Below are 25,901 nucleotides of genomic sequence, written 5' to 3'. Positions count from 1 at the left end.
CCGTTAATTTGAGGTTGTGAATTAATGCGGTGACCTCGTGGAATCATGCGGAGAAAACAAAAGCAGCAACTTAAAACCAAACTACAGCGAACCTTTTGTGATCACAGCCCTCTTTATCTTTGTAGTGCAGTGAATAATGGATATTTAGATATATTTCTTGACTGATGTGAGTGATTTGGTCTTTAAAGCAGTGAAAAATGTCAATTAACATCTCCCATACCCCAAAGATATTGGATTTACTGTCACAGAGGAGCAAAAAAATCTGAAAATAGTCACATTTATGAAGCTTAAGTAATTCCTCAAACCAATTAATCAACAGCTGCCAATCAATCTACTAGTTGACAACTAATCGATTGATCATTGCAGCTCAAATAATGAGCATTAACCAGTTTTAATTACAGCTTTTAAAACCTAATTTTAGCAGGAATTTTCACATTTCCTCGAGATAAAGCAAAAGCTGCTATTGATATTTTGATTTTGTCATCGAACTTATCGGTTCAGCAGAAGAAGAAGTCGATTCTGGATGTAAATGCTGCTTTTCAGGATGCTAACATTTCTCGTTATGTCGTTTTATTGCGTTTTAGCTCAAGCCAGAGACCAGAAATGCAACGATGAAGCTGCCAAATGAGAATTCCTTCGTTCATCTGCACAGCTGGATCATCCTCAAATCAAAGGTTTGACACAGTGTGATCTCCTCTTTCCTCGAGGTACGTCAAAAAAGTAACTTGGAAGTGATATGTTTCGCAATATTTGCCTTTAATACTTCTTGGAAATTAATATTTGAGTAGTTATATCTTGATTTTGTAAGTCTCACGAGACAAAAAATGCAAAAATTTTGATGAAAATTTCTGTGGTTTTAGCAGTGCCTTCGAAACAAACTCTTGTTTAACATTTTATATTTTTAAAAATCACCAAAATACCACAGTTTGTCAGAACTAGAAACAGTAAAAACCTAAAAATTCCCCTGATTTTCAAGTTTCCAGTGGTCCTTGAACTCGTCATGTGTTGCTTTGAGTTTACCCTGGGATATTAACCAAATCTAACATTAAAATTGTGATATTTCACTGAGATCACTTTATTCACGTATGTTTCATTTGAGATTTAACATTTCATCAATACCATTTGGGCTTTTGGGAAACTGTGAGGAAGTGTTTTCTGATGATTTTGAATGTATTTGTCATCATTTTCTGCAAATGCGAGTCCTTCCTGTCACAACTCTGCTGAAGAATCATCAAAAAGTAGATTTTATCCAGATGTTAACCTCTAAAATGTGAAACTGCAGCGATTTCTTGATTTTGATACACCTGACGGCTCCCTCTCTGCTCCAAAAACATATCTAATTACTATTTTAGTGCACATATAGACATATTTTTTTTCAAAAATCTCCCTTCTGCTTCCTTTTAGTGTTCATTAATTCGCAAGGGCTGCCAACCTGCAAGTTGCTCTTCAAATAATTGTAAGATTTCACAGTATTTTCTCATGAACAGTCTGGTTTAGTAGATTTTTGGCTTTTAGGCAGTTTTTTTCTCTATTATCTGCAAATAAAGTCACTGAATGCCCGAACCACAACTGAAAATCAGCAAAGCATAGCCGAATGTACACTAAAAAGTAGATTTATTCCAGATTTTCACGTCTAAAATGTAAAAATAGGCCGGTGGCGTAATCTCCATCCACCTGACAGCTGTCTCTGCTATACAATCCATTTTTAAACATTGTTTTAGTGCAAAAATCCAGTTTCTGCTTCATTTTCATCAACATAAATTCACAGAAGTCAGCAACCTTTAATCTACTCTTCACATATTTGGAATATGACATGATTAAAAGTCATTTTGTTTTTTTTTCTTAGATATTCAAGCACTTTCTTGTAATTTTCGGCGCATTAAAGTTCTGAATGCTACTGTTGCTGCTAAAAATGTGGCCGAATGTATGTCAAAAAGTAGGATTCATGTTATATTTTAGTGCAAAAATGCAGCTTTTGCTTTGTCGTCCTACACATGAACTGACAGAGGTCACTAACCTGCCAGTTGCTTTGAATAAATGCATGTTTTTTTCCTTTTTTTGTCATTTCCGGCTATTGAAAGCTCTAAATGTTGCTATTGATGCTAAAATGTGGCCGAATGTACATCAAAAAGTAGAATTTATCTGGATTTTTATGTCTAAAATATAAAAAATAAGGCTGTTGCTTGATTTTGATCCACCTGACAGCTCTGTCTCTGTTACAAAAGCAACTTAAAATGTTATTTTAGTGCAAAAATACAGCTTCTGCTTTATTTTCTGACACATTTATTGACAGAGGTCACCAACCTTTAAGTTGCTCTTCAAATAATTAGAACCTTTAAAGAATAAAAGCCATATTTTGTCTTTTTTCTGAGATATTCAAGCACTTTTTTGTCATTTCTGGCAATTGAAAGCTCTGAAAGTAGGTATTGGTGCAAACAATTAGCTAAATGTGGCTGGATATACGTCAAAAAGTAAAGTTTATCTCGATTTTCGTGTCTAAAATGTAAAAATAAGGCGGTTGCTTGATTTTGTTCCACCAAACAACTCTGTCTCTGCTATAAAAAACAATTCAAATGTTATTTTAGTGCAAAAATGCATCTTTTGCTTTATTTTCTTATACATTAATCGACAAAGGTCACCAACCTTTAAGTTGCTCCTCAAATAATTGGAACCTTTAAAGAAAAAAAGTCAGATTTTGTCTTTTTTCTTAGATATTCTTTTTTTGGTCATTTCTGGCTATTGAAAGCTCTGAATGTCGCTATTGCTGCTAAAATGTGGCCGAATGTACGTGAAAAAGTGGAATTCTTGCAGATATTTTGATCCGTCTGACAGCTCTAACAAAGAATGACTGATCCGGTGCAGAGCTCTTCCTCCTCCTCCTCCTCCTGCAGCCACAGTTTGCTGCTGCCTGATTGAATATTCCACAAAAAGCAGATTTATCATACATACTCCACTATATGCTCTCTGACTGATGCGCAGTCTTGTCTTCCTGCTGTCCGATCTCTTTGTAACGTGTTTTTTTTCCCCCTTTCTCTCTTCGCCGGAGACAAATTCCTGCACACTTAATGCAGATTCTGTTTCTAAAAGCTTTTCTTGCACTCAATTTATATTCATTCAGCGAAATTAAGGGTTTGGTTTGTTGGAGAGGAGTTAAGCGTCAATACGACTTCAATCAAGCGGCATGAATTTCAGGCAGCATCCCGGCAAGGTCTGCATCAAACCCCCCGCTAATGCGCCTCCCAAACAGATCCCAGCTTTATTGAGTGAAGGGCTGTAATTAAAGGCAGGTTCACATCGATGAATATGGGTTATTTAGCTCCAAAAGATAATTTCTGGTGATGCTTTACATAATCCTTAAAATACACAAGGAAGCCGCTGCTCCTGAGGAAGAAATATAAATTAATGGAAAAGCTAATGGACATGTTGATGGCAGTTGGGTAAACCTAATAAGAATTGATTCGTGGCTGTTCCTCCGAACCTCCCCCCGTGCTTTACATGTGTAATGAACCTGCCCTAGCATTGATCAAAAACAAAAACTGGGGGAGTAAATCTGCTTAAAAAGCCTCGTCTGCCCGGTCTTTGTCCTGCAGCAGGCCGGCCAGCACTTACCGAGGTGCTATATGTCTCTTAAATTACTAAATTGCCTCGTGGCCCCGGTGCTTTTCTCCGGCGGCAGCGGTTTGCGGGCATTAGTCGAAAGTTTTTTCCCGCAAATATTTAATCCTCGCCGTGACTGACAATGTTGTCAGACCTCCGGACGGGTTTTACGCCGTTATTACAAGCGCTCCCTCCGTCCGTGGCACTTTGGATTATTCAAGATTATGTTGTAATCCCTTTAATCCTCATTGCATTAAGATTTCAGTCAAAATACTGCAACAGTAAAGTAGCACTCAGAAGCAATGAGGTCTTAAGCAGGCGTCATGATTGGGCCTTCATTTCCTCCCGCCGTTTTCTCTCTATTTATTCTTCCATCTTCTCTACATTGTCAATAAGCTGAGCAACAGATACGTATTTGCTTTTCAGACGCGGCAATGATTTATTCGGGGGCCGCTGAAAGCCATCCCCAATCACCGCAGAGGAAAACACATATTTACCAGCTCGCGGTGTCAAAGACGAACCGAGGATGCGTTCGCGAGCGCGCCGAGCAGCCGAGTTTCCCCCCACCGCCAACAGCCTGCATCTGGGAACTTTTCTGATGAAATATTTGTCTCCGGCGGTGCGTCCTGCGGTTACTGTTCAACTGTTTCTGTTCTCCTGCTGCTCCATACAACCCTTATCTCTCCTCGCTTGACTTCCCGCCACGCCGCAGAGCTTCCAGCAGTCTCCTGTCTGAAGCTACATGAATAAAACAGTGTCCAACTTTCCAACTACGCCTCGCGATGCCATGTGTCTTTATGCATCTGGAACAAAAAAAAAAAACTAATCCGAGCCTTGACTGCCTGCAAATCCATGCAAAGGCAGCCACTTTATTTACAAATCGCAGTAAAATCATGTGGCTCCTGGTGCCAAAATCCAACAAAATGGAACAACACAAGGCCTGATTAGATGCTTCAAGTCGACCACGTGTCGCCTCCTGGAGTCTCATTTACAGCATTCACTGTTCAGCTCAACAGCGGCTAAACTTTTAGTTGATCTAAAGCAGCTCGTTGCAGGTAGAAGAACACCGTTTTGTAGGAGGTTTGTTGCCCCAGTTCCATTGAATTTTACCTCTAAAGTGCTAAAAAAAACTAGTCTGGTCCGACAAAAACTCATTCTACTGTGTCAGTTTTCTAAATCCAGGTTGATTATTTGGTCGATGCGTCACTATTGCTACTAAAATGTGGCCGAATGTACATCTAGAAAGTAGAACTTGCTCCACTCTAGATATACTTGTATCACAAATCTAGCTTCTGCTTCATTTGACCACACTTTAATTCATAGAAGTTGCCAACCTACAGGTTACTCTTCAAGTAGTTGGGAGATTTAATCATACTTTCTCCTAAAGAACAGGGTGGTTTAATGGATTTTTGGTATTTAGACAGTTTTCATATCAGTTTTCTAAATCCATGCTGATTATTTGGTCATTTCACTTCAATCTGACCAAATTCTGATATTTGAACAATGGCTGGTGTTACTTTCAGAAGGAGAAAAGCTCCACATCAACAGTCTTCCAGGATTTATCCATTATTTTGGCGACAGGAGGGAAATCCCTTTGCGTTTTCACAACTTTAAACTGGCTGAACTTTATGGACACTGCAGCTTCAGATATAATCAGTTACCCTGACAAGACCGTAATCAACAGAGTAGAAGAAGTCGGAACCAAAACCAGTTGTTTGTCACGTTTTATCCATTATTTTTGGTGGAGAGATGGTGATGGATGGATGTTTTATTCACTCCTTTGGGGAAATGAAAGGTATCTATTAGCTCTCGTGTTACATTTAAGAAAAACAAGTTAGAAAAGAAGCAGCAGTTAATGTACAAATGACAAATATTGCTGATATTTGCAGTAAAAGATGAACAACAACTTTTTTGACGACTTTAAACTGGCCGAACCTCATAGATACTGCAGCTTTAAATTAAATCAGCTCCTGTAGAGAGTAAGGAGTCGTGTCTGGGACATCATTTATTTTAAAATATCGGCTTATTTTGGCCTTCAAACACTCACAGTGTTACAAGATGTGGCTTTGGTGCATTCTGATCATGGTTTTAAAGCACAAATCCTCATGATTTAAACACTTTGGATCATTTTAAAGACCAATAGTGTCCTGCTTTGTGGGCAAAACAGTTATTTTTTGTTTGTTTTTCTTAAATTTTTGACATCTATATGGGCCCATACTGTTGGATCCCCCAAACAAACCAAAAGCTTCCAAACTTTTTGTCATTTTTTGGCAAAAAGTGGACGGACGTCAAGGGTTTAGCAATCATTTTGGAGAATCACAATCTTTCTGTAACCCTAAAAACACAGTTTTTACATGCAGATGCTGCTGGAAGCAAATGTGGCTGAAGGATTAGTTGGTCTAATATTTGACTAAACTGACTGGTCAAACAGTCTCTGGGAAGAAAAGCTCTGCATCAACAGTCTTCTAGGATTAATACGTTATTGTTGTCGGCAGGAGGAAGAAACTTTTCACAGCTTTAAACTGGCCGAACCTCATACTGCTAGGTGGTGTTGGCCCTGTTTTATGCTATTTTTTGTGATTTATTTAGCAAATTTAAGCACAAATGAACAGTGAATTTTTACACTTGCACAACGCAAAGAACTAATTAATATTTATAAAAATGCAGAAATTTGATGTGGACATTATTTACAGTTTTTCCAACTTTTTATTTATTTATTTTTGTATCCGTAATTTAACAAAGCGGACAAATATCTGTAAAATAACTGTAATTTTTAGTGGATTTAAGCCTTTTTTTGTGTTTCATTGTTTGCAGTCAACGTGCAAATGACTTTTTGTGTATTTTTATTAGATATCGTCTGTAATTTAGCAACAAAATGAGACAGTTTAAACCGTTCATAGAAAAAATACCAGTTTGAAATCTTCAAAAAGCTTTTTTACAAAAGATCACAAGCCACTTCAACTGAACATAAAAGCTTTTTAGCAAAAATTAGGACATTTTATTGAATTTCTGTTGAATTCCTGACTAAATAAATTGAAGATGTGCATAAAAATACAATCCTAATGTTCCTGAGTTCCTAATGTTACACAAGAAACCTTTAATTGCGAGAGTATTTGGGTGTTTCACTTTATTTTAAAGCATTTAACAGCTCTAGTAAGTAGTTTATTTCAAGATTTTCAGAAAATTGATCTTAAATAAAGTGACCGTGTAGGAATATTCTTAATTTACAGACGGTTTACTTGTATAAAAATTACAAAAAGTTGAATAAATGAAAGGTATTCAGCATTGAAAGGGACACATGTTTTTGTTGGAACACTAAAAGCAGTTGAAAGTGGATTATTTTGATTAAAAATCAAAGAAACAGCAGAGAATATAAGGTCACATTCCTCTTCAATTTCCTCCCTGACTGCCCGTTTGCTGCAAACACTCCTCAGTTTCTTAATATGCTCAGTTTTCCTGTTTTTTTTATTGCTGCTGACATGTTTTCACCGGTATGAAAGAGCTGGAAGGCAGGAGAAAAAGAGTCCGATCAGGTCTGAGGCAGATTTTAACAGCATCATGCTTAATGTGATCACTGACGCTCCACTGATCCACTGAAGGAAGCCTCCTGGAGATGCTGGTTTCTCCTCATCTGGACGATGCTTGATGATTTTTGCTGCTTCTTTTTTTTTTTTAATATTTCGTGGAGGGAAGAAGCGCTGGGAGGTGAAAGGAGAAGCGGGTGCCTGTCGGTGCCGCGGCTTCCACTTCAAACCCGATAAGATCTCCAACGCGCCTCAGAGTCAAACTTCAAACCGGCAGCGAGTCGCCGAGCGGAGACGAGCCGCTGATCCTGAGCCGAGCGGATCTGGTTTCGGTGCTGAAGGCCGGCAGCGACTCCGCTCGTGTGCTCATGTTTGCATCGACTTCAGACCAGCGAAGGTCAGCAGGAGGGTCGGCAGCCTGCAGGGCGACCGCAAACTTAGTTTCCTGCAAAAATCTTTTACATTCTGCTAATTTGCTTCGCCGAATTCAGTTTGGAGGAGACGTACCTGAACAGAAAGTCCTTTTCTAAATCCAGTTTTCATGCATGTCCAACGTCCCACACCTCAACATAAAAGGACTGTTCTATAAAACTAAACTTCATGCTTTACTGCCGCTGCTTTTCTGCCAAATAATCATTTATTAGATGAAGCAGGGCTCAGAAAATGAAGTGGAATCTTCAAATGTGTTATGAAAAGTCGTATTTAACCTAAAATATGATATTTTCCTAAATATAACCAACTAATTTTGATGTCTATTCTGTAAATTAATAAATAAATAATTTGTGAGGAAAAATATGAGTTTTTCAGCAAGTGTCAGAAAAAAATGTTTTGAAAATGAACACTGTAGAAACAGTGACAATCACAGCAAACATCTGGAAAATAATTATATTTTTCGTGGGTTTAAGTACAGCAAAACAGTGCAGTTCTATGGTTATGCATTGTAAAAGAACAATTATTTTTTGTTTAAAAAATGCTGATTTTTGGTGTAGACATTATGTTCAGTTTAACCCTGTTTTGTTTTTTTTTTTGTTTTTTTTTTTTTTAAAATACATATAGAGTCAAAATGTTTTGTTTTTATAAATTTAGTATTATCTGTGATTTCAAAAAAACAGACTAAATCTGTAATTCCGTCCTTCATATCCACGAACTACCTTTCAAATAACAGCAAATATTGGGAAAATAGTTATATTTTTAGTTGACTTAAATTTAGTCAAACAGTGCAATTTTGTGATTGTAGGAACAAATTATTATTTGTAATATATGTAATATTATTTGTAAACAAGTTTTACCCTTTTTTCATAGTCAAAATGCTTTTTTTTCAGAATTTACTATCTGTGATTTAACAAAACTGAGAAAATTTGTAAAATTAAAAAAAACAAAAAACAAAAAAACGTATTTACCAGTTTTCAGCCCTTCATATAAACAAGTTTCCTTTCAAACAACACTGAATATCTGGAAAATAATTATATTTTTAATGTATTTAAATACAGTCAAACAGTGTAGTTTTATGATAAGTAAGAACAAATTATTATTTGTAAAAATACAGATTTTTGATGACATTATGTTCAGTTTTACCTTTTTTTAATAGTCAAAATGAACATTAGTTTCCTTTCAATAACAGAAAATATCTGTTTTGTTTTTTCCCCCAGATGTAAATACAGTTCAAATTTTACATTGTCACAAAGCAAATTATCATTTATAAAAATACTGATTTTTGATGTGGATCTTTTGCACAGTTCTGTCCTTTTTTGTTCTAGACAATGTGTAAATTAATACTTTTTGCTCGTATTTGCATCCTGGTCTGTTGGGTGAAACTTAGATCTGGTTTATTTTTCCAATAGAACAACACGTCATAGGTGAGTAGTTCACGGACCGTTGGAAAGTAGATAATCCTCCATTCTTCTGCTGTTTATAGGTTTTAGCTCTGATAAATGGTGTAAATTTGGTGATTTGAATTATAAATAACTGCTGCGATATCACATTTTTATGCTTAGATTTGGTTATTCTTTTTGTATGGAACAGCACGTCATAGATGAGTAGTTCAAGGACTGCTGGAAAGTTAAAAATCCAACAATTCTCTCAGTTTTTACTGGTTCTTTCTCTGATAAATTGCGGAGTTTTGCCGATTTTTCTAAATATATCATGCCTTTCAGAGTCACCAGTGGATTTTGGGGTTCAGAGGGTTTAAACATCCCATCATAACACAATTCCTCCTGTCTAAAATATGCAATCAGCACAATTTTAAGCTTAGATTAGGTAAATTTTTCCACTCTTGTGATCAAATAGTTTGATTTTAAGCTTAGATTTGGTTAATTTTTCCACTCGTGATTAAATAGTTAAATTTTAAACTTAGATTTGGTTAATTTTCTCAATGGAATGTCATGTCATAGATGAGTAGTTCAAGGACCGCCAGAAAGTGAAAAATCCGACAGTTCTTTCTGTTTTTAGAGTTTTAAAAATAGCATTCATTGCAAACTCGCCAGTTAGCTTTGGGGTTCAAACGGTTGTATTTCTGGGAACATAATCCTCTTATGTTTTTTGCAATATTACATTTTTTATGCTGGAACGTTGCGTCAGATGAGAAGTTCAAGGACGGTCAGAAAGTTTAAAATCCAACGATTCTGTCTGTTTATTTACAGTTTCTTGCACAGATAAATGGTGTAATTTGGGCTGTATTTTAAAAGTTATCTTGCCTTTCAAACACACCAACCTTTCTAATGCTCAGAGGGTTAAAAATATAACCAACAAACTGCATAAAAAGACTTTACTTTGAAGGTGTTGCTCCTATTCTACATCATTACATTACATCTGGAGTTGCTCGGTATCTTGGCTTCAAACTTTGAACAGGAAGAATCCAATAGAAACTGATTTTGAGTGAAGATTCTGTATGAAATTCGTTGTCCCTCAGGTTTATGGTAATGTAATATTGAATTGTCCGTTTTGGGACAGTCTCGATCGCCTCTCTCTGGGATGGAAAATGTTGTCAAATTTAAAAACTACAACCCCCTCGCTCCGTCTCTGGAGAAGCAGCGCAGGGATCCGAGCCACCCACACTGAACGCGGCGGCGGTCTGGGATCTCCGAGGCGTTTCGGCAGATGCCCTAAAGTTTGCTGAACTACCTCTTCTCTCTTGTGGCCTTTTGACTTTGCGAAGCAGACAGAGTGGACTCCGCAGCAGGAAGTCTGCCTGGCTGAGCGCTGCGTTGGAGCGGAGGGGGGGTGAAAGTAGGTTACAGTTTGCTTTTAGGACATGAAGCTAACCCCCTGACCCCTGGCTTGGATCCTGCTCCCAGACCCCTTCAGCAGCAGCAACAAACACTCACTCCTCCCCGACGGCCTGCGGGACTCTGCTACCGGTGTCAAAGTGCAGCTTCAGCCCGGAGAAGCTTTCACATAGTGGCAACACTCAAACAGCTGCCCGTCCTCCTCCCCATGCCGCCCTGCAGATGTGTTTTTCTCCGGCTTGTCCCCAAAAACTCCAGCGTCGTCCTCGCTTTCATTCCGTCGTTGAGTCAGTTGCAGCTTTTTTTTAATCCGCCTTCGGTCGACCCGCATCATGTTGACAAAAACAACAGCGGCGGCTGCACCTCACAGACTGAAAAACGTCCCCGCGATTCTGCTCAGGGCTTCAACTGACATGAAGACGATGATCGAGTGTGTTTGTCCCCCCGTTTGTCCAACTGCGGAGGCTTTGAGTTCAAGTCCAGTTACAGTTTTATCATGCAAAGTCTCGAATCACGTCTTTGACGATTGATTCATCATTTCATATTATACCACATCGTCAAATTATGCAAATATTAGGCTGTATTCTGCAAAAATCAACAATTTAAATGCACACAGATGGTCATAGTCGACCCTTACAGCAACACAGATGCAGATATTCATTTCTAGAAATGGTTTCGATTCTGCTGAAGATATTTTATCAGTTGTGTGACCAACATAAAGCAGAAAATAGCTGATGAAGATATTTTAATTTGTCGAGAAGTCAGTCTGCTGCCACCAGGGCTGCAACTCTGGCTTCTTGTGGACAATTCGTCAAGTTTGGACGCCTGAAAATGAGTTCACGTGTGCATTTCTGTGCATTACTCTGTAGGTTTTGCATGAAAATCTTCCTATCAAGTAGCGCCGAATGACTGAACGATTTCAGATTTTAAATAATGCAATTAGGAAACGCTGCAATTTTGCATTTTTCCTTGCAGTGGGTTCACTGCAATATAAAGTCCTGCACCTCTATGGAAACAGAACAACCAGGTCTAGAAGTAGAAAGAAGTCAGAAATGTCTTCTGTGTGGTATGATGCAGTTATAAAAGCATAAATCATCAAAATCTGGAAAAAAGTGGAATTCTTTTGATTATTTGTTGTGTACACAGCCTGCAGTACAGCTGGAAATTTGCAGAATTGTAGTCACGTGACTGTTGGTCGCAGCTGAATCAGTTGTGAATTTCTAATTGTGGCAAAGAGCACAGAATTTTTCCTTTTTTACAAAATCTGTTCAGAGTAAAGTGTTCATTTTTTGCACATTTTTAAATGAAACGTAGAATAAAGTGAGTTTGATGAAATGTTGCAAATTTACCCTCAGATTTGGTGATGTTGTCTGATGGAACACAGGTGATTAGTTCAAGAACTGTTGTGAAATTGAAAACTCACTGATTCCTTCTGTTTTTATAGTTTGTGTCTCTAATTAATTGTATAATTTTGGAGATTTTTTTTAAGACGATAACTTGCTTTTTAAACTTGCTGACAGGTTTTGCGGTTGAAATTTTTTGCAGATGAAATTGTAATGAGATGTTTTAGCGTGATTATCAAGAGCCCCTTTAAGTTCATTTGCTGAAGTGAAATGACAAAATTTGCCAGAAAAGCGAAGATTTTGCAATCTTATGCCTAAAATACATCAGTTTGTGTTTGTTAAAATTAAGTTTTTCCTCACTGTTTTCCTGTGAAAGGCACAGACTGTCTTATTCTTTCTAGTTTTTAGACTCAGTTATAGTAGAGTCTGGATATGCGCTGGAAGCATGTTTTTGATTAGTTTAAAAACTCTCTATATATAGATTTTTATAGACTTCACGACTTGATAAGATGGAGATTTGTGCCGTGTTGCTTCTCTCAGTGCCGTCGGTGCAACTTGTAGTCATTTACATCCTGTGAAAGTTTGATTTTTTTAGTTCATTTTTTGAGAGCTGTAGTAGAAATGCTGCAGTAATGTTGTGCATTTTAACTAAAGGTGAGCTCTGTGTGCGTCTCTGAGGTCTGCGGTGGAAGGAAACTCAGGTCGTCAGTGTTTTTTAAGTCAGTATCCGGAGAACTTTCCAGGGAGCACTTTGCACAAAATGGGCGCGATGTTCCCGCCAGCACGCTCGTGTTTCTTTCCCAGTTTATACGAGTCGCAGTACACACATGCCATAACACAGAAATATTTTGTCAATAGGCATATACAAAGCCCTCTTCAGGGCCACAGGAGAGCCATGAGAGAGTGTCCAATGTTTTTAAGACGTCGATTCTGTGTTAAAAACAATGGGCAGTAAAAAAATCCCCTCGACGGAGGAAAATAGCCACTTTCACCGCGGCTCCCAGGATGAGTGTTTACACATGCTCAGCTGGATCCGTCGGACCCCACCTCGCCGCCGACCTGCGCCGCCGTACAAATAAACAGGAAGGCCACAGGCACTTGGACGGAGGCCACGCTCATAATTCACCAAAAGCAGTATATTTTACAGAGGGCCGGGGCTGCTTTGGTGTGGCTCCAGCACAAGGAATAAACTGTTAATCCATAAAAAGGCACGCTGGTTATGCGATACAGCACTTAGGTGCCATCTGAAAGCTCCATATCCTTTTAGCACGAGGCCCTCTGCGAGCAGCGCCGCTTGATTTGGATGGAAGTTGTAAGAGAGAACTGTTAACAATAGGGATCGTATAACATGGATGTTATGGTTGTTTGTTTGAAGCATATTTATGTGAGAGGGGAGGGAAAAAAAAGCCGGACACTTTATTGCCGGGTACAGAAAACGCTTGAATGTAAAAATGTCCAAAACAGCTGGCAGCTCAATGAAGTTCTCTCCACAAAATTACTATTTCCATCAACCGCTGACTGGTACCACATGTAATTTTGCACGACGTCGAAATATGACACCTTTGGAAGAAGCTCTGATTGACAGAAAGTGTTTATCTCGTTAGTGTGAAACAATACCAGGAAATTGCCTCCAAAGCTGCCGTCCTCAGACGCTTCAAGCTGTCGCCAAGCTGAGTGACTCCTTTTTTTTTCCTCAGAACTCCGCCACAAAAGAGAAAAACCGTCCAAGATCTCCTCTGCTACACTTAAACACTCAGACGAATGCAGTGAAACATGAAAAGCAATCTTCAAAAGCTATCTTTATCCCCCTGCAGTTTTGAAGTGCTGAAATTAAAGTTGCATATGGATGCCATCGAGACGCGAGCCACTCGGGGAGATTAGCGGCAACACGAGGCATCTGTGCATTCCTAAACCATGTGTGTCCTGGTCGCACAGCTGACAGGGCCGACACATCCACACAGATCAGGACACGATAATCTGAAATTGCCTCTTTTCAAAAGGTCTCTAAATCCAGACCAAGTTGCGGCAGAGAAGCACGACAGCGTCGTCCCACGGCCACTGCTGCTGGAAACGCTGAACTATAACGCCAGTCAGCATCAAAGCTGAGCAAAGTCACATTAATCTGCAGAATCTGGTGGATGAAACACCACTTTTAAAGTTGTAATCTGCATATTAAATCATTTATTGATGCTTCGTATATCAGGAAAAAGCTAAATGATCTATATAAGGGGTTTAAATTTGTGTCAGAGAGGAACGTATGGATGGTTTGTAGGTTGCAATTTGTGCAAAAAGAGGCTTTAAAGTTGTAATTTGTGTTAATAAATGCTCTGTTAATGCTTTAGGGATCGCTTTTTTTGTCAGTTCAAACTCTGAGCAATAGATCAGGAACTAGAAGTATAAATTGATTGCAAAAAAAAACTCATAAACAATATGTGAGCGTTTGCAAATGAGATAATATAAAGAGCGATAAAGTTGGAAATCAAATAGGCGAGGGTGGTTTTATTTTGAAATGTAGCTGACTTCATATTCAGATTTTTTATTACTATTGTTATTTTCTAAGCATCTAAGTGACTTGGTTTTTGTTTCAATCAAGCAGGAACCTACAAAAAGAATCAAAGCAAAGTAAAATATCAAAAACTGCAGTTCCTCAAGTGCCCACTAGAGGCTTCACAAGCGAGTCGATCCTCATAGACCTCCATGTTAAAATGTCCAACTTAACAGCAAAAGTAAACATGTTTACAGCTTGCTACCAAACATCTCTGTAGTTTCTATTTATTCTATCTAATTCTCCGTGTAGCTTAAAAAGCTGTGCTCTTTTCAAAGTTTAAAGTTGACAAGCAAAAGCCAAGATATTCTAATCTGGGTAATTTTCTAAGTTGACCGAGCACCTCTTAAACAACTTCCTGTCCTATACATGGTATTCATATACTGCTAGTTTTCAGTAAGATCTGCATTTTGTAACCATAAATGTTTGATTTTATTTACTATGAGCATGAAGAAAAATAACTTTTCTATCTGAAATTAATTGGTAACTGTTTGTTTTTTGATCGTTTAACCTTCATCCCAGCCCCTAGAAAGTTTTATTAGCATTTAAATCAACTGAAAAAAGTATTTTTTTTTTTTGCCTTTTAAACTTGTCACAGTATGAAATAATGTCATCACTGAAAGATGACACCGAACTTTGTTATGTTAATAGAAACTTTGATTTCTTTTGGAGTTGTAGAACTGACCTAAATAATGAGCCCTCTTTTTAAAAGATGTTTGATTTCCTGGTTTTGTACTTCAGCATGTAAACGTGTTTTTATTTCTTACTGGCCTGCAATATACAATAGCATAGTTTGTCAAAAATATAAGAACTTCATGAAATTCTCTTATGAAAAAGAAGCAATAGCGTCGACCACATTTTGCAAAATTAAAGGATTTTGTTGGCAGACAGAGAGCATTGTGGGGGTTTTGTTAGCAACGGGCACCATGACAGAGACTTCTGAGGTGGTTAATGGATGCTACCAGAGCTGTAGCTTGCTGTTCTTGTGACTTTTCATGCAGACAAGTGCTCGTTTTCATGCTAGTAAAGTTTGCTTTTTATTAATGTGATGTGTATGTGACGTGGAATAGTTTATTTGCCATAATGTTAGTCTTTCCCAAAACCAAAATCAAAGATCATAAAAAGCAAGTCTTAAAAAAAGTACTATTGAGTGTAAAGCAGGTTTTTGTAGGATCACCTTTGAAAGACTGTACAATCTGCAGCTAGATAGTTCAAAAAGACTTATTTTAAAAAGAAATTCCATAAAATGCCTCCTGAATATTCATCATGAGTGGATTATTTTCTGTAATCCATACATGGATCCTTTTACCAGTCATATAAAATGCAAGTTTACTGATGCAAAAAGAAATAAATCGATGTTCTGACGTGTGAACCCCCAGCTGAAGGTGCATTCTGGGATGTATTAGGCCACCAGGACACACCAGCCGACCACAGGAAATATTTCACAATTAAATATACAGCAGAATGGGGGGGAAAGTCTAACAAAATACACCTCTTTTGCAATATAAACAGGATTTTTATCTAAATTGTGTACACAGCCGCAATAGTTCAGCTGGAGAGCCTCAGGTCTGAGCTCACTAATATGGCAAACAGCATCGATGCGGATATCACTCACAAGACCCTAAAGTAAATACAACCCGGCGATTCGTCCAAGGTAACAATTGAGGTTGTGTACGATATGATGGAATGCACAAAAGCCCCCCATTAAACGCTAGTTCAAATATTTATATTTCTTTTTGGTATAAATATAACAGGACGTTTCACAGTTCTGGCATTGTTTGGAAGGGCAAGGAACCCGCTCGTGTTATAAATGAGAGCTCGGTGACAGGTGGCGATGCAAAAATGAAGAGCGTCGGGGCCTGAAGGTAAACAGAGCACTGTAACAATACGGACTGATGTGTTTGGAAGCCGAGCAGCGGACCACAGCAGCATATTTCACCAGATTGAGTCACAGTTTTATTGCTTCAGTCAGGTGGCCCTAGTGTCCTGGATGGGTTTCAGCTTGTTTTCTTTTTTTCCACCTCCACATACGCAGATTTAAACTTTTCCTTTGGGAATGAAAGCGTGTGATCCTGCAAATGTAAAGACACAAACTCCACTTCTCATCCTTAATGACAGGAAAACACACAAGTGTATTTTTGTCACTGGATTTAAAGGAAGCTTTCTGAACTTTAACACATATCTGAACCCAAATTCAAGTCATAACCTACATTTACTGCAACTTAACCAAACCTAAAGTTGCTCTGTTGGCCATATTGTGCAGAAAACTGTCATATTTCCCAGATATTTAACATTCGTCCAATATGGAATACATTTCATAACTAAAAAATGCTGGAACTTTTCTGGACTTCAAGTGGAAATCTCATCGATTTCAGTCCTAGTTGATTTGGCAACACCTTAATTGTAAAGCAACATAAAGGAATCCATTGTAGTCAACTCATCTTTTCTACCTTACTTAATGTAAATGCACCATGACAAAGACTACAGTGGTGATTAATGGATCCAGTCAATGCTTACGAAGTGTGGATGAGCTGTAGCTTTATGTTCCTGTAACTCACTGGCTAATGCAATCAATGTTTTAATAATAATATAATAGTGAGAACTTTATTTATACAACACTTTTTAAAAACAGAAGGCTAGTGAAGCCAAATAGAAGGAGAAACAGAGTTGCACAGCGAGCACCAATGGATACAAATAAAATATAAAAAAAGCACCAAAATCAATCAGATCAAATTAAAGAACAAGTAGAACACAAAAAATTAAGGAGAAAAACCATTAAACAAAGGTAAAAATCATAACCGTAATAATAATAATAATAATAATAATAATAATAATAATAATAATAATAATAATAATAATAATAATAATAATAATAATAATAATAATAGCAGCAAACAAACACAATGAATAAGGCAACCATTATGTGTTTGTGGTTAACATGGGTTTTTCAGCCCATCTAAAACTCTCCACCGTGTTTCATTTCCGTTTAAAATTAATTAGTTATTGATCAATGATGTGGTCGAGTATCAGTTAAGAAAATTGCTTAAAATTTGCATCCCTGGGCTGAATAATGCTTTACCAAGTTAAATTCTGAAGGAGGCAAAACAATAAGTTAGCAAAATACACTGACAGAAATAGACATATTCATCATTCAGTCATCTATTTGTTCATCACATGTGAAATAAATTCACTGACATCCATCTTAGTAACGTATTGGAGCAGTTCTCTCAGGCTATATCTAAATAACATCTGAATGAATAGGTGAAGAGCCATAACTTCAACTTTAATGGTCCGCCAGGACATCAGAGCTGTATGTATAGAATCACCAGTCAAATCTGATCAAAATGGCTCGGAAAATTTGGTAACTTTTCCCCAAAATAAGGTTTAAAAAGAGTTGTTGGGTTTTTTTTCCTGCAAGTTCTACCTCTATACCACACAGTCTTAGTCTACCAAGCTTTAGCCAGTACAGCAACTCAACTGGTTTCCCAGTTTGGCTGTTACAACCCAGACAGTTTGCTTTTTGGATGAATGTTACAGAATTCTTCTGTCAATTTCTATGGAGAATTCTTAAAGTCTCTGCTTCGTATCGTCTCTGCTACAAGAACCTAAAGTTTCAGGACATGCTTGTAACGTACCATGTTCATGGTATCAAACACTAAAAACAGTTTGTGTTCTAAAAAAACCCTTCCTCCCTGAAGCGCATTCGATGGCCGACATCATGTTTTCATGGCGCCCTGGCCTCATAATGACCCTGGAGCTGAAAAAGTGTCTTAAAAATCTGCCGTGTGGTTGGTGGATGTCACGTAGATCAGTCGTAGGGAAGGTTTTGATAATTGCTTAGCACTTCATTAAAGGCCCGAAGATGCCCCCCTTTTTCTTGCCGTGGACACATCAAAGGCCAGATTTTAAAGAAAAAAATCAGAAATACACAATATATGGTGCATCCACACTTACAACTTCTCCCCGTCTCTGGCCGTGATGGTAAACACGCCGTGATTGGCTTTAGGAGGAGATGAGCGAGGTATCAAAGCCAGTTAATTTGCCCAGTAAGGAAAATCTGTCAGCGCTTAGAAAACCTTAAGCAGGAGGACACTGTCGACTTAAATACGATGTGACGCGTCCAAAAGCCATGACCGACCATCTGCATCTCGCAGAAGAAACTGTAGAAATTGTCTTTTTTGTGCTTCCGAACAGCAGCAGAATCACTTTAATCAGCGCTTGAATTGTCAAAAAATTAGATTTCACTTGCTTTAAAAAAAAAAAAAAAAAAAACTCTTAATGCTACTTGCTGCTAGTGAAATGAGGTTCATTAAGGTTTGATGTGACTGGATAATCACCCTTCAAAATATAAGCAGAGCTGGTAAACATGAATTATCAGGGGAGAAGGAGGGGGAGAGGAAAAACCCAGCGGCAGGACCTCATTTGTAATGCAAAACTTTAATACTCGCGACTGAAGCGTCTTGACATGCTGAGGTGTAATGTCAGCTATCGATTGATCGGCGGTCGGGTGTCTCAGTGTCAGGGCCCATTGACATTCTCTCATCTTACGGTGGAGGGAACTTGTTATATCTGTTTACGGCCTCCTGGATGTGCCAGGAATTCCTCAGCTCACTCTTCTTCTTCTTGCCTTCTTCTGGGAAGGAATCGTAACGGATCTTTCAGCGTGTTAGCCGCGAGTCGGCCCGGTGACTGTAAGTGCCGAAGCAAATTGATCACAATCCTCCCCCAGCCTCAAACGCAGCGATATATAATCACACGTACAAGCACAGTTTCCCCTTGATAAACCTGGAAACTCTCACTCATATGAGTCTTGTGCAGCTGCAGGTTTAAATTTGTAAAAACATCCAAAATATACTCTATAAAAAGATTTTAGTATGGAAGCCTCAACGTGCTAAGATACCCCCAGTAAAAAATCCAATGTTACAAGTCAAACTTCTCACTAATTCAACAACAGTAACACTTAAAATGTTGCCCCCAAGCTCAGTAGTGAATGTTAAATTGCTCTTTTAGTTTAGTTTGAGGTAAGGTAAATTAGCATATTTTCAACATATCTCAGAAAGTGAAGCTATTGTTTTTGCTGACTATAAATGCAGAATCAAACCGGTCAAACACAGTGATATATATAATCACATGTGCAAGCACAGTTTCCCCTTGATGAACCTGGAAGCTCTCAGTCATATGATTCATGTGCAGCCGCAGGTTTAAATTTTGTTTACGAGTCCAAAATATTTATTCATTGCTCTATAAAAAGACTTATGTATGGAAGTCCCAACATGCCAAGATACTTTAAGCATGCAGGAAAAATCTAATGTTGTGTTATATCAATTACTAGTCGAATTTCTCACTAAGTTGACAAAAATAACACTTAAAATGTCCTCAAGCTCAGTAGTGATTGTTAAATTGCTGTTTTAGTTTAGTTTAAGATAAGTGAAATTAACTTCTACATATCTATGAAGTGAGACTATTGGTTTCGCAATGTGTCCCGAGCGCGCCTGCTTTAAAACTCTGCTTTAGCTTAAATGTTGACGGTTCACTGTTATTTTGAGGATGTATTTAGCATCTGCGCCATTTCTTCTCATAAATGCCATTTTATATGATTTTTGTTGAGAAATTTTGGATCTTGATGAAAAAAACAGTGTTAAAGTTCTTGTATTTAATTCAAGTCACCATTTTTTTATGAAGCAGTCATTGCGCAAGTAGAAAAAAAAAAGATTAGAATTTGGTGTTATGAAGCTAACCTAACAAATTTAATTATTGGGGTTAAGGCTGTGTCGTGCTATTTATGGTGTGAGTTGGAAATTTATATCCCTATCAGAACACTATATAACTGTACCTGCCTTCTTGTACTTTAATCCTCCATATTAGACCATTAACAATCCTAGCAAGACTAAAGACTCCGCAGCAGTGCTATTAGCTAAATGCTAACATTCATTAGCATACTAGCATGCTGCTGTTTAACAGCTATAAAGTTTAGCATGTCCGCCATCTTTCTTCAGATTTGAGAAAACTTAATTAGCTCTAAACACAAAGAGCAGCTGAGTCTGATGGAAGTGTTGTTAGTTTTACAGGTATATTGAGTTATAAAACAAAAAAAAAAATGTTGGAAAATGCCCTGACCGAGGAGGTAAATCAGCAAAAAATGTGCTACATTTTAGAGCAATGCCTAAACAAATGAAAAACTTGGATTGATAGAGCTTTATGCTATTGAGTTGCACTGCAAAATACACACTGGTGCTTCTGTATATTAGTTCCAGTGAGGCTAAATTACGGAAACACCTCTCAATATAGCACCAGAATTGAATGTTATAACCTGCATAAAGTAACAGTTTACTGTAGGATTGTTGTATTATACTCTGTAACCTGCCAGTTATCCTTTGAATTAAGTATTTATTCACAAAGTATCGTACTTACAATTACTTTTGTCGTCGATTAATCTGTTGGTTAGTTGTTTGGTATGTAAAATGTCAGAAAATGGTAAAAAAAAATGTTGTATATTTCTCAAAGCGTAACATGACAAAAGTCTTGTTTTGTCCACAACCCGAAGATATTCAGTTTCACTTGTAGTTTGTCTGTAGAAAAAGAAAGAAACCAGAAAATGTTCACATTTAAGAAGCTAGAAACAGAGAATTAGGACTTTTTTTGATTATCAAAACAGTTGACGATTCATAAAATAGTTGACACCTAATCGAGTAATTGTTGCAGCTCTTTTTAGTACATAAAATTTGCGTCTGTGATTCTGGATTTTGGAAACTTTTATTGTTCTTACTAATATTTTAGAAATTACTTTTTGCCTTGAGAATGGTTGCTTGTGTCTTTGAGCTGCAAGTAGTTGAACCGAAACGTGGTGTTTTTGGATAGTTTCGAGGGCGAAAATGATAAAACTTTGCAAAAAGAATCTATTAGAGAAGAGTTTCATGAACATTTTGTTTCTGTAAGATTCTTTTTCTTGCTATTATCTTGTGATTCTCGGTTGACTCATTCGAATTCGTCTCTGAAAACAATCGCTGGCGTTCAACCCTCCCTTCGTTCCTCTGCTATCTTGTTATGACTTGTTATGGCCTCACCTCCGTCTCCCCCGGACGCTGACCTACAGCTCATCACATCACGTATCACACCTCCAAAACCCGCTCTTCATGCATGCATGCACGCCTGCACACGGCGCATATGTATTTTCTCAAAACAAACTCCCAAACACCCGGAGCGAGCGTGCGTTGTTAGGTGACAAGTCATCGCCGCCTCTGTACAAAAATAAAAACACTCAGAGAGGTGGTGGGAGCGTCTCCACCCCCCCCGGTCCATCGCTCTTAGCGGGGGTTATTGATTGTGACGTGCGCTCGCAGTGCACCTTCCCAGTCGCCTGTCAACCAGATGCATACTGGCAGGTCCAGTCCTTCCCCCCTCTGACAGCTCCGGCTCGGCAGGGAGGTTGCAGGGGCGGCCGGGGTGTCGGAAAAGGGAGGATGGAGGCGGGGGGGAGGGCGAGTGTCAGAGAGCGAAGCAGGGGGAGGAAGACAGCTGGTGGGGATCCGGCTTGATTCCTCCCCTAGACCCTGCAGAAGGTGAAGCTCGACCCCGCTTTGGTCGCCGCTACAAGGTGAGCCCAGCCTTGGCGGTTTAGCCTCCGTTTGAGGACGCTCAGGTCTGTCAGAGTGAATCTTTTCTGCTTTTTCACCCCAGATTTAAAAAAAAAAAAAAAAACGCCCCTCAGGATGAACAGTCTGCATTACTGTCGCGTTTAGCACAACAAACCAACCCCCCCCACCTGCGCAGCTTGTTTAACGCCAGCGTCTCCAGAAGGTGCATCCTGAGCGGCGCCCGGCGGCTCCGACAGGTAATGAGTTAGCTCGGGGGAGGCCGACATGACTGCACGCCTGTGAGAGTGTGAAATTACCTGACACAGCTTTCATGGAGGTGCTTCCCTCCGTCTGTGTGTTCGCAGCCGTGGGATCCGAGCGCACGGAGAACCAGGGAGAGGGAGGTGGCAGAACGTAACATATGCCATTTGGTGAACGCTTTAATCCAACGCGCCTAATGGCACCGCGAGTTTATCATGAGGCGGCCCTACACGACATACTGTGATCTCACCACCGTAAAAAACAGCCCACTGTTTGCTCCTGCATTAAAGGACAGGGATGTATTTGATCAGGAAATCTCTAAAATTACAATAGATCTAGTGAGCCAGCTTGTAAATAAGTGAGTTTTAAAGGAAAAATGTGTATCTGAGTTGATGATTTCTGACCAAACCTGCCGAAACACTGATAAAAAAACACAAAGAAAATCAGTTTAGAAGACAGTATAATGTAGCTGAAAGCAGATAAGGGTATTTTTTAAGTGGTTCCTAATGTTTTTAACATAAGTAGCTGCTGTTAATTTATGATTATCAGTGTTAAAAAGCATTACTTGTCCTTTTATCCAAATTCAAACAGCTCACAAACTATGGAGCTAAAACATACAGTATAGGTTGTCATTGAAAATGAAATTTACATGATAATTAACTAGGTGCTCCTGGCCCCTCCCCTTAGACTCCTCCCCTCCACGACCAAAGAGGGACAGGAAGTTGTCATTGAAAACAAAACTTTGAAACATCGTACAAAAAAACCTTTGAGTGTAAAAGAAATAATTTGTCTTTACAAGCACAGACATGGAAAAAAAACCCTGAAAATTGTAGTTTACTTTTTTTTTTCAATGACAGCCTATACTGACTCTGTTTTAGATCCATAAGGAATGGCTTTTCCATGAGTCATTTCATGTAAAATCAACCAAATCTGCTGAAAGTTCCCACCTGACCCCTTTAAGAATCAGCTGAATTTGAATGTACAGTGACTTTAACGTGTCTACCTTCATACTGTGGATATGTTCAGGCCAAAGTGAGTGGGGAGGATGATGAATGATGTGTTGTTTTGGCCAGGAAGCCTTCTAGATGGCAGCATAGTTCTGTCATTTGCACCAAATGTTTCCCTTTAAACATTTCAGGACGTTACAGTCGAGCTCAGCGTTGAAACAAATTTATGGAGCTTGTGAATGTTGAAGAAAACAACGAGAATCTTCTTGGTTTTTGAACTGATGTACCTTTTTCAATCTTGAATGTTTGGTCTGAGGGTTGTAGCCGTGGACCAACCTCTAGTCAACAGTGAGGATCTTGAGCATGAAGGTGAATCTTGAACGCGTTGACGGAAATTCTTGTAGATTTCGACTTGGTGTTGATCCATGATGAACTCACAAATGCACACCATCAAAAAAATGCAGATTACATGAACATGCAGCGTCATTTTTAGTCCTGAATCACAACAGGTTCTGTTAGCACCTCACGTTGCTCATATTGGGGCAACTTGTCGCTACATTTCAATTTTGAGCTGGATTGCATCTTTTTTTACTCATACTTCATTGCTAACTGAATGTTTGATTTCCACAAATTTTCTCAAACTGAAGCGTTTCCGACCCTTTTCTAAAAAGGAAACTGATGCTTTTCGCAAAGTGGTGCACTGTTCCCATAATTCTTTGATTGAGTTAAGGATGTTCTCAGATCGTGCTGGTCATTCTTACAGTATCAAACAGTACAAACCCCCCTGTCGTCTCACAGTGTTTCACAGAAAGGTGGACTGAGAGTAATAACCAACACCAGTCTGAAATACTAAATGGATCATAAGTAATAATCACCGCGGGGTTGCAGACAATAAGCCCCCTCCCCCCGTCAGTATCTCCATCCATTCGTCTTGGAAAAGGAAATTACTAAATCCAATACAGTTCGATAAAAATCTGGCCTGTCTGGATCGGCTGCTGGAGGATAATGCGGCCTGATAAAGGCGCTCGTTTCCGGCCGAGCGCCATCCGTCATCCGGGGGTTGCTCCGCTGGTCAAGCTGTCGCCGCTCCGATAGATGACTGCAGCGGTTCGGCTGCTCGATCCGCCGCCTCGTGGCCTCGGAGGTTACCGAGTTTAGTTGGTTTTAAAAGCTCAACTCTGCTGCACAAGCTGGAATTGTTGAGGATTTATAGATGTTTGGAGCTTTCTGACTTTACTCACTTTAGTTCAGGATGTTTGAACCTCTATAGGTAGATGACATTTGATGATTCTTTTCAGATTTTGCTTTTTATAGGGTTTGACGTCAGATTTAAAATTTACCAAATGGCCTTTATACATTGAAGTAAAATACATCTGTACAGCATGTTCAACAAATGACACAAAATTGTTACAGCCAAGTATTTATTTACATGTTAACCATGAAAATAAATCTGGCAAAAGCTATAAATTAGCAAAAAATAACCTTTACTTACATTTTCAATTATTTCAATGAAAAAATATTTATATTAAAGATTGAAAATGGCACATAATTTATTTTTACATTTTATTCTTACATTTTTTACTTTTTAAAATTTTTTATTACAACTAATATCTTGTAAAATCACAGAAAAATAAGTACTGAATTAGATGTTAACCAAAAAAATCAGGCAAAAACTAAAATTAAAGTCCAAATTTAAAATTTACATTTTTATAAATCACAATTTGTTCCTTTCCGTTGGTTGATCTTAAAATCTCACTCTTTTTCCTGTCTGAAAATCAGCAAAAAATAGGCTTATTTTGCAGAAATTTACCTTTATTTGACAGAAAAAAGTGTGTATTATTTATTTATTCACTGAAAATCATTTTGAAGATGTTATTTTACAGATTATTCTTGTTTTGTTAAATTACGGATAATATCTAGTAAAGTCCCAGGAAGAAGTGTCATTTCAGATGTTAACTATAAAAAAACGAGAAATAACAAATATTTGTATTTTTATAAATGTTTATTCCTTATTTTACAGCGTTTGACAATAAAAAAAATCATACACTATTTTTACTGCATGTAAAGCTGCTAAAAATATAATTATTTTATAGATATTTGAAATTAATTGAAGGAAAATTATGTATATTAGGGACTGAAAAATGTGAGTAATTTCAAAAATTTCTCGTGAAATCTCATAGAATAATATATTCATGTTGACTGTAAAATGTTTTTTAAAACAACCAAAACTGCACATAATGTCCACATCAAAAATCTGTATTTTCACAAATAGGAGTTGATTTATTTATTTTTTTGTGCAATCTGTTACTATAAAATTACACCATTTTACTGTGTTTAAATTGGATCAAAATATAATTATTTTTAAATATTTGCTTTTATTTTTTACAGTGTTTAGACGTTACAGTATTCCACCACCATTTTTCATGTATTTTTTCTGGTCGTTTTTTTTTTTCTGCGACAGTGTGCTGTCTTTTCAGTTTACATTCCAGTAATATGAGCGTATTTCACTGCTGGATGAGCTCTTCAGCTGAATACCTGAGACGCAGCGTAACCGAACCTCGAGCTCCTCGCAGCTGTATTCACGTGTTGTTGTTAGAGAGCCGTGTGAGCTCAGAAACACTCTAAAAGTACCATTTATTCAGGGTTAAGAGCCACTCGGCACCTTAAATTCCTTAAATCACCTCTGAGTGACTCCTTAAGGCAGATCTGAATGTTAGACTTATTGTTCCGCTGAAGAACCTTTGCTCTGAGAAACCTGAAGCAGTAGGAACTTCAGTGTGTTTAAGTAGGACACCGAAATGAATACTAATCGCCTATTACGATGCAGATTTGCTTAACAAGTATCTCGCCGTGGCCCGGGGGACGACAGGATGTGTCGTCTTTTTA

At 38.2% G+C, this 25,901-nt stretch overlaps 1 protein-coding gene across 19 annotated transcripts in view; it reads left to right on the top strand.

Moving 5' to 3' along the window:
* Positions 1 to 25,901, top strand: part of LOC118469567 (glyceraldehyde-3-phosphate dehydrogenase-like) — a 127,907-nt gene that overhangs the window by 82,606 nt on the left and 19,400 nt on the right. For 18 of the 19 annotated variants that reach the window (XR_008600734.1, XR_008600735.1, XR_008600746.1 and 15 more), the window contains one exon: positions 585 to 707. The gene's annotated coding sequence lies outside the window, so the exon portion shown is untranslated. The remainder of the gene's footprint in view (positions 1 to 584; positions 708 to 25,901) is intronic. The other variant, XR_008600745.1, reaches the window with a different exon arrangement.

The sequence above is a fragment of the Amphiprion ocellaris genome, chromosome 24 (assembly GCF_022539595.1).
Source record: "Amphiprion ocellaris isolate individual 3 ecotype Okinawa chromosome 24, ASM2253959v1, whole genome shotgun sequence".
Classification (NCBI taxonomy): domain Eukaryota; kingdom Metazoa; phylum Chordata; class Actinopteri; family Pomacentridae; genus Amphiprion; species Amphiprion ocellaris.
Note: the sequence above shows the minus strand (reverse complement) of the source record. Positions and strands in the feature narration are given on the sequence as shown.